We start from the raw sequence: 14,361 nt of genomic DNA, 5'->3' as shown, positions 1-14,361 counted from the left end.
CATTAAATAAAAGGGGCTCCCAAGGCCTAGAGCAGAGACTTGAAATTTAACATTTTTTAAATCCAAATCACTCTGGTTTTCATTGAATGCTCAATATCATTAGTCCAAGTCTTGATTTCTCATTTTTTATGTTTTTAATAGTTGAAAATGAATGCAAGTAGCAATTGTTTTCTTTTGAAGTCAGAAGCAAACAGGATCTTCCTTTCCCAGACTGATGATATTTTTGTGATGATAATTTGGACTATCTTTTGTCTTAATTCTTTCGTAATCTTTAGTCCTTGAATAGATGTTACCTGGGAAAGATTTTAATCTAGGAAGGTCAAGGTCATACACTGCATCCCCAGGTCATTGGAACTCTTTCAGGATGAACAATAACAGAAAAAAATAATCATAATGGTAATATTTATAAGAAAAGACTATAAACAGCAAGTTCAAAATATGAATTTTGGAAAATAATGGATTAGAGGGGCGGCTAGGTGGCCCAGTGGATAGAGCACCAGCCCTGGAGTCAGGAGCACCTGGGTTCAAATCCGGTCTCAGACACTTAATAATTACCTAGCTGTGTGGCCTTGGGCAAGCCACTTAACCCCATTTGCCTTGCAAAAAAAAATAATGGATTAGAGACATATGGAACATGATTTATATATGTAAATTAGAAATAATGTGAACAATGGAGAAAGATCATTCAAATAATCATCTATATAAAACACTCATACTTTAACAGGGAAGGTAAGATAATTTGAAGTGATGTAAATATTTTAGGACATTGAGATACTGTTTAGATAATTTAAGCAATGTACATTTTAAGCTTTGCAATGTTATAGAAGTTAGAGCTGTGATTAGTGCTAATATAACCAAATAGTAGAGATCAACTGGGGTGGGGAGATTCTAGAGGTGACTTGCATTCATTTTATTTTATTTTATTTTTTATCTTTATTTATTTTTTTTAGGTTTTTGCAAGGCAAATGGGGTTAAGTGGCTTGCCCAAGGCCACACAGCTAGGTAATTATTAAGTGTCTGAGGCCAGATTTGAACTCAGGTACTCCTGACTCCAGACTGGTGCTCTATCCACTGGGCCACCTAGCCACCCCTTTGGGTCATTTTAAGTGAGGAAATCACAAAACTCTGATTCAGGTGGTAAAAAAAGGTATAAATTTTAATTCACAGGTTACTGCAAAAGTTCACAAGTTATTGCAAAAAATTACAAGTGAAATTCTTTAACAGTTAAAAAAAGGGAATTTTTAAGAAGATGGTTAAGTTTTAGCAAAGAAAAAAATAGCTACAAGCTGGGCTGGTGAGAACATCAAGGGCAATTAAGCAAGGGAAAAGGGAAGGGCAGGGAAACAGTCCTGAGACAGGTGACTGAGCTGGATTCTCATGGATCCAGCCTGAAGAAGAGGTGGGGAGAACTTTAATAGGGAGCCTAATCCATCTTCTGTGCTGGGAGGAAGTTAGGAGAGGGGTCAGGGTGGCACTAGGACAGACTTAGGAATCCCTGCATAACATAAAGTTGTGTTTCTGCACATGCCTGGAGGAGTTAAAATTATAGATTAACATTAAATTCTTAAAGTTAAGAATTTATGCTACCTTAGCTGAAGGGTCTTTGTTAATACAAAGTAGCCTTAAGGAATTTATGATATATAACTGGGAGAACCTGGTGAGATAACTTGAGTCTCTAATTTAGATAGGATTACATAGCAAACTAGTACAGAGTCAATATAGGGAAGGTTAATCAAAAGATTAACATATATACCTGTTTAACAGCCATAGTTAACTCTGCTCTTGCTGCCCATCAAGATTTTCCTTGAGCACCAAATTAAATCTACTCCTAGTCACTAAGATCTGATTTACAGGTGGTGGTGGTGGGGGTGATGGTGTGTGTTATAAATGCCCATAATAATGAAACTTAGCCTGGAGTGACTGAAGAGTTTATTGACATCTGTGCAGGAATAGGCAATCCCCCTGGGGGGAGAGCCCCCAATTGTGACAATATTCAATCTTATATAGGAAGGCTTTTGTTCCCCTCCCTTCTGAGTCCTGATAGGTCCTCATCATTAGGGGTACAATCTAAAAGATAACACTCCCACCTCATGATACTCCTTAGCATGTTTTCCCCCTCTTTAATAATGCGATACATGTTATGTTCATGAGCCTCAACTGTTACAGAGAGAATGTAGATTAATATGCATGGACCTTATTGGGCAAATGCACTTGCAAAAGGTCAAGAGACCTTGGGTCAACTCCTGACTAGCTTGCTTCTTTCTGGGTAGGGTGTCTTCATGTTGGGTGAGGGGACTTCTTCCAGTTCAGTGATTGTTCTGATGCAGGAAATTATGAATATAGGAAATTTGTAATTAGATACAAATTTTATAATCCTTAATACTGCTGCATTTTGTAAAAATGTAAAATATTATCTGCTCCTGGGATGTAAATTGACTCTATGGTTCCATTGTTAAATGTAAAATTTGTACTGTCTCCTATGCTGGCACCTTGGGACAGGAAGAATCAGTATGTAGCTTACCTATAGGAAAATATCTGAACCAGGTATTAGATCACTCCCTAAGTGCCACCCACTACAGAAGTGCATTTAAGCTGTCTGGAAGAGAAGCCCAGCCCCGCCTCTCTCTCTTCTTGACCCTACCTTCACCTTGCAAGGATGACTATCTCTCTGTTTCTTAGACCACAGTGCTCCTGACCTAGGCCCTGCTAGAGAACCATGGGCCCCTATGCCATGAGGTTGGGCTAAGCCAGCAATTATGGTTGTCTATTCTCTTGTAAGCCTTCTATAATAAATTCTGAGCAGTTTTAAATCTCAAGGATATACGTGAATTCATTCACTATATAAGTCCTCTCAATCTTTATTTGGCGACCCCAAATTCATCCACAACAGGTTGGGGTCATTTCTTTGATCATGCTTCCCTTTGTTTCACCTCCACATTCTTGTATGTAGATTTGTAATGTATTGTTCTTACAGATACCTGTGAGATCCTAGCAATATTCTCCACTATCCTGTGGAAAACAAGCACTCAATGATTTTTCTCAGGTGGGATAGCAGAGGACAGACCATGTTCTTTGACTCTGTCTCACCCTACTCTGAGTACCTTTGTAAAGCTGGTAAACAAGATGGAAACTCCAAACAGTTTGGGATATACTAATTATGCCTTCAATCTCAAATTCAAATGCTGCATCTAGGTTGGATGAGCCCTTACTTTAAATACAGCTGGACTGGGTCCAGAAAGTTATTCCTTGGCCCTCAAAATTCCTTGGACTAGCTGCAAGGACTGACCTTTTTTTTACCTTTTATTTTTTTTAGGTTTTTTGCAAGGCAATGGGCCCAAGGCCACACAGCTAGGTAATTATTAAGTGTCTGAGGCTGGATTTGAATTCAGGTGCTCCTGACTCCAGGGCCACTGCTTTATCCACTGTGCCACCTAGCCACCCCAAGGATTGACTTTTTTGAACAATCCTGGTGGACCATTCTCTTGACCTTTCAAAACTCAAAAGATCTTCAGCCTTCTTCCCCTAAAGAACCTAAAATAATGAACAGAGGTACAAAGAATTAAGGTCTTTATTAATAACCCTATGTCAGTCTGGTATGAAGAAGACATAAAACTTCTCCCTTTTAGCATTGCCTCTTACCAGAATGCCAGCAAGATGGAACAAGCCAAACAAAGGGGTGACAAGGTTAACTATTGAATGCACTCTAGTTCTGATGATACAGCTATAGCCTAAAGTGACTTCTTCTATTTGTCTCATGGTTACCAAACTGGAACCACGTCTATAAAGAATGTCTATGGGTTCTCCAACGTCCATATGCAAATTCCATGAGCTGAACTCTCTTCTCATGTTCATAAGCACTTTCATTGGCCAGTCCTCAGGTTCATACTGAAAGTAGCCCAGCAGGTGGAGCCAAGATGGCAGCGTGAAGGCAGGAATTCCTGGAAACTCATTCCCCCAAAACTCCAAAAGCCATTAAATTATGATTCTAGCCAAAATCTAGAGGGTCAGAACCCACAGAAAGACCAATTGATACAATTTCCCAGTCTAAGACAACTGAGAAGAGAGGACAGGTATTTTCCACTGGGACCAGGGGTTGGAAAAAGCTGCAGGGTAGCTGCAGCCACAGCACAGCACAGCTGGGCTGGATGCCTGGGTCCATGGCAGAGGGGGCAGTTTAATCATCGGGAGCAACTGGAAGGGGTGGTGAGAGAACTCTGCCACACCACAGCGAGTGCGGATCAGAGCTGCAGCCTCAGAGCAGCCCTGCAGGGAGAACCTGTAGCTGGAATCGGCAGGGCCACCCAGCACATCCAGAGCTCTCAACTAACAGATGGTAAAGGAATCTGCAGGAGAGACTGCAGAGAGATATCTACTCTCCCTGGGGCAGGACTCAGCTGTTTGCCCACACTCAGATCCAGGTTGCAGTTTGGGCTTCCACACTACCATAGCTGAGTAAGGACCATCCTCACAGCTCTAGGGCAGAGGGGAGGACCTGAACCCAGGCATGAGAACAGTTAGAGCCTCTCATAAGACATTGGAGGAATTAAAATCCCTTTGGGTTGTCCCCCAAACCCCCCAAAGCCTTGGAAGTGCAATAATCAGTCATAGGCTGAGGAAATGAGCAAACAACAGAAAAAAAGAATTGGACCATAGAAAATTACTTTGGTACCATGGAGGACCAACATCAAAGCTTCTGTATCCAAGACCTCCAAGAGAAATAGAAATGGGCCCAGGCTATGGATGAGCTCAAAAAAGACTTTGAAAAGAAATTAAGGGAGGTAGAGGAAAAATTGGGAGGAGCAATGAGAGCGATGCAGATAAATCATGAAAACCAAGTCATCAACTTCGTGAAAGAAATACAAAAAAATACTGAAGAAAATATGTTAAAAACCAGTTTAGGCCAAATGGAAAAAACAACACAAAAAGGCAAATGAGAAGAATGCCTTAAAAGCAGAGTTGGCCAGCTGGAAAAAGGAGATTAAAAAAAGCTCTCTGAAGAAAATAACTCCTTCAAATGCAGAATGAAACTAAAGAAAGCTGATGACTTTGCGAGAACCCAGGAAGAAATAAAACTGTACCCCCCCCCCCCCAATTAGATGAAAATGTGAAAAATCTCATCGGAAAAACAGCTGACCTTGAAAACAGATCCAGAAGAGACAATTTAAAAATTGGGTTACCTTAAAGTCACAACCATGAAAAGGGCCTAGACTTCATTGTTCAAGAAATAATAATACAGCAGAATTTCTCTGAGATCCTAGAATCAGACAGTAAAATAGAAATTGAGGGAATTCACCAATCACCTCCTGAAAGAGATCCCAAAAGAAAAGCTTCCAGGAATATTACAGCCAAACTCAACTCCCAAGACAAAGAGAAAATACTAAAAGCTACCAGAAACAAGCAATTCAATTACTGTGCCTCTATGGTTAGGCTTACACAGGATCTGACAGCATCTACATTGAGGGCTCATAGGGCTTTGAATATATTTTGGAAGGCAAAAGATCTTGGTATAACCTAGAATCAACTACTCAGCAAAACTGAAGATTATGTTTTAGGGGAAAAGATGGGCTTTCAATGAAACAGGGAACTTTCAAACTTTTCTACTGAAACAACCAGAACTGAACAGAAAGTTTGATCTCCAAGCACAGGGCTCAGGTGAGTCATAGAGGGTGTGGACTAGAAGGACTAGCTATGAGGAACTTAATGATACTGAACTGTTTGTATTCCTGAATGGGAAGAAGATACTAATAATCCATATGAACTTTCTCATTCATAAGAGCAGTTAGCATATATAGACAAGGCATAGGAAGGAGCTGAATATGATGGAATAATATAGTAAAAAGATGGAATTAATGGGTGATAAAGGAAAGTACTGGGAGGAAAGGAAAGAATGGGCTAAGATATTTCACATAGGAGTCAAGAGGCAGCTTTTGCAATGGAATGGAAAGGGGGAAAGCAAGGGGGAACGAATGAGCCTTCATTCTCATCTGAAATGGCTCAGCAAGGAAATAGCATGCACACTTAATAGGATATAAAAATATATCTTATCCTAGAGAAAAATGAGATGAAAGGGATAGGATAAGGGGGAATGGTGTGAGGGAAGGGGGGAAATAGGTAATAGAAGAGAGGGAAGATTATGGGAGAGGGTACTACTCAGTTACAACACATTTCTGAGCAGGGACAGGGTGAAAAAAGGGAATAGAGTGGAGGGCAAAACAGCTAGTAATAGCAACTGTGGTAAAAATATTGAAGCAACTTCTTTGGTGGACTTATTGTAAAAAAGGCAGCTCATCCCAGAGACAGAGCCATTGGAATCTGAACGTAGACTGAAGTACATTTTTTTCTTTCTCTCACTATTCTTGAGGTTTCTCATCTTTTTTTTTGGGGGGGGGGAGAGGGTTTATGATTACTCTCACAACAAGATTATTGTAATAATAAAAATAAAATTAATTACTTTAAAAAATAAAAAAAAATTGGGGCAGCTAGGTAGTGCAATGGATAAAGCACCAGCCCTGGAGTCAGGAGTACCTGGGTTCAAATCTGGCCTCAGACACTTAATAATTACCTAGCTGTGTGGCCTTGGGCAAGCCACTTAACCCCATTTGCCTTGCAAAAACCTAAAAAAAAAATAAAAAATTAAAAAACAGAAAGTAGCCCAGACCCTTGTTTTATGTGAAGTCCAGAAAGAAAATTGTAAAAAAAAGGTAATAGACTTTCTGTAGGGAGTGATCTTGCCTATGGGAATTCTTTAAAGGGTCAGGAAGAAAAATACATATGACTTACTCAGGAGGAAGCATCTTTTAAAGATCTAGGGAAAGAGAGTGGAAGTGAACCACCATTTGGGAATAGGGAAAGCATTATTTCCCTTGAATTTGAACTTGTATGAATGCATCTGTAAATGAGTATGTTAACTACCTGGGTCCTTTTCTGTACTGGCTGGATAGTACCCATGCACATGTTATTTTTTTTTCTTTCCTGCTTAAGAAAAACCTTTAATCTCATGGGCATCTCATTTCTTTGATTTTTCTTCCCTTTAGGGAAAAGAGGTATTTAAATCTAGGGGAAGTGACCTTTACAATTCTTTGGGCATTTTCCCCTTTGGGAGGAAGAGATCTAAATTCCCTTAAGAGAGCATTTGCCTAGATTTTCAGACTTTTGAGATTGGTAGAAAGAAGAGTGACTTGTCCCTGGAAACTTCATGCAGATTTCATGCAAGAATTTAACATTCAACTTTTATAATAGCCTACATGAAAGAGCTCATGGAAGCAAAAAAAAATCACGTTCTTTGATTCAGCTGAAAAAAAGAAATAGGCTTCCTTTATGTTACTGCAAAATCTTGTACATTGAATACCTTTGACAATCTAGATCCCAGCTATTTCCATTCAAAATTCTTATGAGAAGAATGCTTAGCACTGGAGATAGAGGCTTCTGTGTTCCATACTGCTTTCATTGATGCAGGGAATTATGGGCATAGGAAATATCATAATTGGAAAATTTTGTGATCTTTTTGCACTGTGACTGATACTTGTAATCTCTGTAATGTAAAAATACTTCCTCTTGACTTTCACTCTGACCTTGGTCATGCTCTCATTGCAGGGCCAAGCTAGATGACATGACAATCATCTTAAACCTTTAAACCACCTCCTACTGAGATCACCACCACCCTGACCAGAAACAAACTCTCCAATACAAGATCCCAGACCATTATCAAGAGGCAGGACTTGGACAACTCCCAAAACATGTCCTTTTCCCATGGACCCTGAGAGGGCATTTAAGGAGACTGTGACAAATGTGAAGGTCTCTTTTCCTTTTGACTTCCCAAGGGCAAATTAATCTAAGCAGCTGACCTGCCTGTTAATCTGCAATACCTAACACCCATGTAACCTTTGACATCTCTTAACTTTATCATTTTCCTTACGTTGTAATGACTTTTTTTTAGGTTTTTGCAAGGTAATGGGGTTAAGTGACTTGCCCAAGGTCACACATCTAGGTAATTATTAAGTGTCTGAGGTCGGATTTGAATTCAGGCTGTCCTGACTCCAGGGCTGGTGCTCTATCCACTGTGCCACCTAGCTGCCCCTGTAATGACTACTTTTTTTTTTTTTTGACATTTTTTTTGCAAGGCAAATGGGGTTAAATGGTTTACCCAAGGCCACACAGCTAGGTAATTATTAAGTGTCTGAGGTCGTATTTGAACTCAGGTACTCCTGACTCCAGGTCCGTGCTCTATCCACTGCATCACCTAGCTGGCCCCCTTTAATGACTTCTTTTTTTTTTTTAGATTTTTTTTTAAGACAATGGGGTTAAGTGGCTTGCCCAAGGCCACATGGCTAGGTAATTATTAAGTGTCTAAGATCGAATTTGAACCCAGGTACTCCTGACTCCAAGGCCAGTGCTCTATTCACTGTGCCACCTGGCTGCCCCAATGACTTCTTAATAAATCTTTTTTTTCTTTTACACCTGCATTCCTGGGTGGATTCATGTTTCATCATAAGAAAAACTAAACTTCTGGGACCTTGGGTAGGTCCCAATCTCCCTGGGTTGCAGTTTTCTCACCTGAAAAAAGAGGATATTGAAGTAGTTGTTCTCTAAGGTCTATGATCCTATTGATGCAGGAAAGATGTGATTGGAAACAAATTTTGTGGAAGGAAAAATATTGTTTGTATTGATCTGGTGAATTCTGCTGTTCAAAGTAACTTCATTCCAGGATGGGTTGGGGACTTGGATTGCTCACCTTTCCTCCAGCTTCCACCTTCCTTCAGCTCCCAGTTTCCAGCTACCTGACCTTGCCCACTGATGAGTCAAGCTTAATGCTGGTATGACAGGAAATGACATGTTGGACCTCTAAGTCATGCACCTTGGGATTTATGTACAGTATGTACAGTAGGACCAGTATGTAACTTGCCTATTGGAGAATGCCTGAGCCAGGTCCTAGACCATTCCCTAAGCACCGCCCTTTGTCCAAGCCATTAAAGAAATGCATTTAAGAAGAATCACCACCCTTCCTCTCTTTCCCTTTTCTTGACTCTATCTTAGCCTTGCAAGGATTCTCTCTCTCTCTCTCTCTCTCTCTCTCTCTCTCTCTCTGTCCATGTACTCCTGCTTAGGACCTCTGGAACACCATGGGTCCCTATGCCGTGTGGGCTGTCTAAGCCAGTCCTTATAGCTGTCTTTCTTTCTCTCTCTCTATTTCTCTGTTTCTATCTCTGTCTGTCTGTCTGTCTCCGTCTTTGACTTTCAGTCTTTCTGTCTCTCACTCAAACCTTGCCTAGCCTGTCTTCAAAGTGCTTGCTTTTTTCCTAGGAGGAGAAAAGTTTTTAATCTGTGTACTTTGTAAACCTTCTACACTGAGCAGTTTTAAATCCCAGTTAAGACTGTGGATTTATTCACTTTTCACCAACTCTCAATTTTCATTTGGCAACTCCTAAACTCATCTGCAACACTATGACTCCCCCTTCACAAAGTCTCTTTTAGTCAAATGCTTTTAACCTGCTCCACATTCATAATATTACATTTACCTGCTGGGGCATGAGAGTGCTCCCAAGTCTGAAATACAACTTTCTATAGCTCTGCTTAGGAGATAGCTTAACTTCCTTCAAGTTATACTTCAAATGCTAATGGAAAGACAGGATATTTCTCTCTATTCATCTCTGTACCTTATTCTCTCTCCCTTTTGGAACTACTTTCTATGATTTTTATTTATTTTGTACTTATTGAAAATTGACAAGAAACTCTGTCTTCCAATTCCAAAAGACTGATGACAGAAAATGCTATCCACATCCAGATAAAGACCCAATAAGTCTGAATATAGAATGAAGCATTACAATTTTCATTTTTTAATATTTTGGTGTTTTTTCCCTTGTTTCTTCTTTCCCAACATGACTAATGTGGAAATAATAAATAAGGGGCAGTTAGGTGGTATATTGAATTGAGCACTGACCTTGGAGTCAGGAGGACAGGAATTCGAATCTGGTCTCAGACATTTGACACTTGCTGTGTTACCTTGGGCAAATCACTTAATCCTGACTGCCTTGCATTCAGCCAGCTCCAGTCATCCTGATTGATATTTAGCCATAGGATTCAGTTGGCTCTGGAGGAGAAAGTGATACTGGTGAATTAGCACAGGACCCCTTCACTCAAATACAATTCATATGCTTGTCATGGCATCACCTCCTTGATGTCAAGGTCTTCTTTGAGAATAAAGGACAAACATCATCATCTTCACTCTGGAAATATATTTAACATAATTATACATGTACAGCCATATCAGATTGCTTGCCCTCTCCAGAGAAGGAGAAGGAAGGGAGAAAAATTTGAAACTCAAAAATCTTAAAAAAATGAATGTTGAAAATTATCTTTTTATGTGTTTAAAAAAATGCTATTTACTAAAAATAGAGCTCTGTTTTGGATCCTCTTCTCTTTCTATACTCTCTTGGTAATCTGGTAATTGAATCAGCTCCCAAGAGTTTAATTATCATATCTATGCAAATGGCAAACACCCTCCCCCCCCCCCCATTTGGAGTCCCTATTAAGTGAAAGTCATGAATAATGTGAATTTCCTAGAAAGTCTCTAGCAGTAAAAGTTTTGCATAATGAAGGTTTTCTAGGAAAAGTTTCTATAAATAAAAGCCACACTAATGACATGGAGTCCCTATCAAAGAAAACTATATAAATATATATATATATATATATATATATATATATAATAAACCAAAATCAGTGTAAGAAAAAAGAAAACATATTGACTGCCGCATGTCCATTGTGACCAGTACAAGGTTTCCCATGCCTGGTATTCTTGCCCAAACAGCACTGATAGGGCACCCATGTGTCTGGGACCTGAGCCCAGTGCTGAGCAGAGTAAACCCCCCAAATGAGCCAATCCACACTAACATACTTTACAACTCCTCCTCTTGTTGTGGCTTGCTTCCTTGGGGCCCACAGCAGCAACCTCCCTCCAGGAGGGAAGCTGAGAATAAGGAGTCAAGCCACTACTGCCTTATGCCTCCAGCTCAATTTTATTATTGCTTAGCTGTTACATATATACTGTTAGGTCTTCCGGGGTAGAACAAAGAATAATGAGGTAATTTTTTTTTGGGGTGCAAGCGGTGTGTACGGGCAGCTTCTTGCATTACAGGATAGGGGGGGTACGTTAGGGAGGAGATGATAAGGTACAGCTGTGTCTAGTGCCCTTGGTCAATGGGGCGGAATGTCCAGCTCCCAAGGACTCTGGCTCCCAAGGACTCCGGCTCACCTTATCTCTCAGGGCGGCAAGCCAGCTCCTGAGAGTGTCCAGGTGGCAGTTTACTTGGAGATGATTTGTGTCATGGCTGTTAGAATAGCCTGTGTACCCATATCCTCTCTGATTTCTATAATACCACAGGGGTTTGGTGGAGTCTTTTGCAGGAATTCAAGTCTTGTACAAAAATATTCATAGCAGCCCTGTTTGTGGTGGCAAAGAATTGGAAATCAAGTAAATGTCCTTCAGTTAGGGAATGGCTTTGCAAACTGTGGTATATGTATGTCATGGAACACTATTGTCCTATTAGAAACCAGGAGGGATGGGAATTCAGGGAAATATGGAGGGATTTGCATGAACTGATGCTGAGTGAGATGAGCAGAACCAGAAAAACACTGTATACCCTAACAGCAACATGAGGGTGATCATCAATCTTAATGGACCCCCTCATTCCATCAGTGCAACAATCAGGGACAATTTGGGGCTGTCTGCAATGGAGAATACTTATCTGTATCCAGAGAAAGAACTATGGAGTTTGAACAAAGACCAAGGACTATTAACTTTAATTTAGAAAAAAAAGCTGCTATTTTATAGTCTGATCTTGCTATCTCTTATACTTTATGTTTCTTCCTTAGGGATATGATTTCTCTCTCATCACATTAAATTTGGATCAATGTATACTATGGAAACAATGTAAAGACTGGCAAATTGCCTTCTGTGGGGGGTGGGGGGAGGGAAGTAAGATTGGGGAAAAATTGTAAAACTCAAAATAAATAAAATCTTAAAAAAAAAGGAATTCAAATTTGTTTGGTTGTCCACTCCAGGCTACCCTGATGTTTCTACTTTGATTATTAAATTACTTATATAATCAATTTTGAGCTCCCTAGTTTCTTTCTTCAGTATCATGTTGGACCCCTTGTTTGAGGGAGCCTTGAATATCCTACTTTGAGGGATTTTTGGGAAAGACTAAATATATACATATGTTTGCATGCATGTATGTATGTACTTATTTGTGAATATGTCTATATTTGTATATGCATATGAATGTGTATTTATATTCAGTCACAGTCACTTTCCCCTAAGTTTCAGTACCATGTCAACAATTGTCTACTGGACGTTTCAAAGTAGATTTCTAGGAATCATTTTAAACCCCATAAATTCAAAAAAAAAAGAAACTCTTTCCTTCTCCAACTTACCACTCTTGTAAACTTTCCTATTTCTATCTGACACCATTTTTCTTCCAGTCCCCTAGATTTGTAAACTCAAAATTATTCTTGATTCTTTACTCTTTCTCACTCCATATTTATGATCAGTTTCCAAATTCTGCAGTTTCTACCTGTGTAAATTCTCTCTTATTGTACCCTTCCCTGTAACTCATATAGCTATTACTTTATTTCTAGAGGCTCCTATCTGGTCTCCTTGCCTCAGGTATCTTCCCACTCTAATTAATCCTCCACACATTTGCCAAAATAATGTTCCTCAAGTACAAATCTGATCATCTTATTTCCCTCTTCAATAATCTCTAGTGATTCCCTATTATCTCAAGGAGCCAGGTATATTCATGTTAACAATGTGTTAAGCTATCCTCCAATTTATGGCCATCAACTTTGTTTCAAGCACTTTGCTGTAAAAAAAAATACTCCTATAAATATTTTGATGTTTATGGAGTTTTTTCCCCTTATTGATCTTTTGGACACATAAACCTAGTGATGCACTCTCTGCTTCAAAAAGTATGGGCATTTCATTGTTTTATTTGCATAACTGCAAATTCTCACTATGATATCTTCACAAGCCCTCCAACATTGTCTATTGCCAATCTGTAGGATATTAGGTAAAAATCTTATGGGAGTTTTGTATTATCATTGGTGATTTGAAACATTTTTTCTTTTGCTTATTAGTGGAAAGGACTATGAGGTTCAGTTCTGTGAGTTTAGCATTCGAGCTTTATTTCTCATCTGTTTTCTTTTTTCCTGGATTCTATGATAATTAAAAAAATAAATTGGTCATTTCTGATAACTTTGTTTTTCTAATTAATTTCTTTATGTATTTCTTACCCTTCCCTATAATACAAGTCATCCTTTGCAACAGTTACTAGAACAAAAAGAAAAAAAGCAGTTTAGCACAAAATTGACAAATATATCAATGATGTGTGTGAAAGTATATTCTATATTTCATGCTCTCCAACCTAAAGAAAGAGAGATGCAATTCTCTTCCTGGCACAATTCTGTTTATTTTCATATTTATGGTTCAATTTTTGTACTTCATTGCTGTCTGATTTGATTGCTTCATTAGATATCAATTCATTTAAGTGTTTTTTATATTTTACTTCATATTCATGCTTGCTATTTCAAAGATTATGATAGTGTTATAATATCTTATTACATTAATATACCATTTTTAATTTAATTATTCCCCAACAAATGGAACTTTGGTTCTAGCTCTTTGCTGCTACAAAAAAAAGTACTGATAGGGAAATATTATAATTTGGATGGGAGCATTCATTCTGTCTTTACCTAGCAGTGAGATTTTTAGCTCAAAAGATACAGACAATTTTGTAACTTTTTCTTAAAGCAAAATTTCAAATAGTTTTCAAGAATGTTTGGATCAATTCATAGATTCATTAAAATTGTAACTCAATTCCTTTAGCCCTTCCAACACTGACTAACACTGAGCCTCTTTTGTTGTCTTTTCCACTTTAAGTTTTTTTTTTTTGCAAGGCAATGGGGTTAAATGGCTTGCCCAAGGCCACACAGCTAGGTAGTTATTAAGTGTCTGAGGCCAGATTTGAACTCAGGTATTCCTGGCTCCAGGGCCGGTACTCTATCCACTGCACCACTTAGCCACCTCAGAATTTATCATCTTTTCCAATTTAAAGTGAAATATAGAGTTGTTTTAATTGTATTTCTAACACTGACCTTCTATTTTAGGTCAGTAAGTATTTTACATGCATTATCTCATTTGAGCCTCACAGCAACCCTGGGTGACAGGTACTACAGGTATTAGTATCCCCATTTTAGGGATAGGATTTGAACCTAGGTCTTCTTGACTCCAAATTCTCCTTTATCATGTTGACTTTTTTCTTCTGTTCTTTAAATTATTCCTACTCAATCCTATTTCCAGCAAATTAA

The sequence above is a fragment of the Macrotis lagotis genome, chromosome 1 (genome assembly GCF_037893015.1).
Source record: "Macrotis lagotis isolate mMagLag1 chromosome 1, bilby.v1.9.chrom.fasta, whole genome shotgun sequence".
Classification (NCBI taxonomy): domain Eukaryota; kingdom Metazoa; phylum Chordata; class Mammalia; order Peramelemorphia; family Peramelidae; genus Macrotis; species Macrotis lagotis.
The sequence above is the reverse complement of the archived record's forward strand: the minus strand, read 5'-3'. Positions refer to the sequence as shown.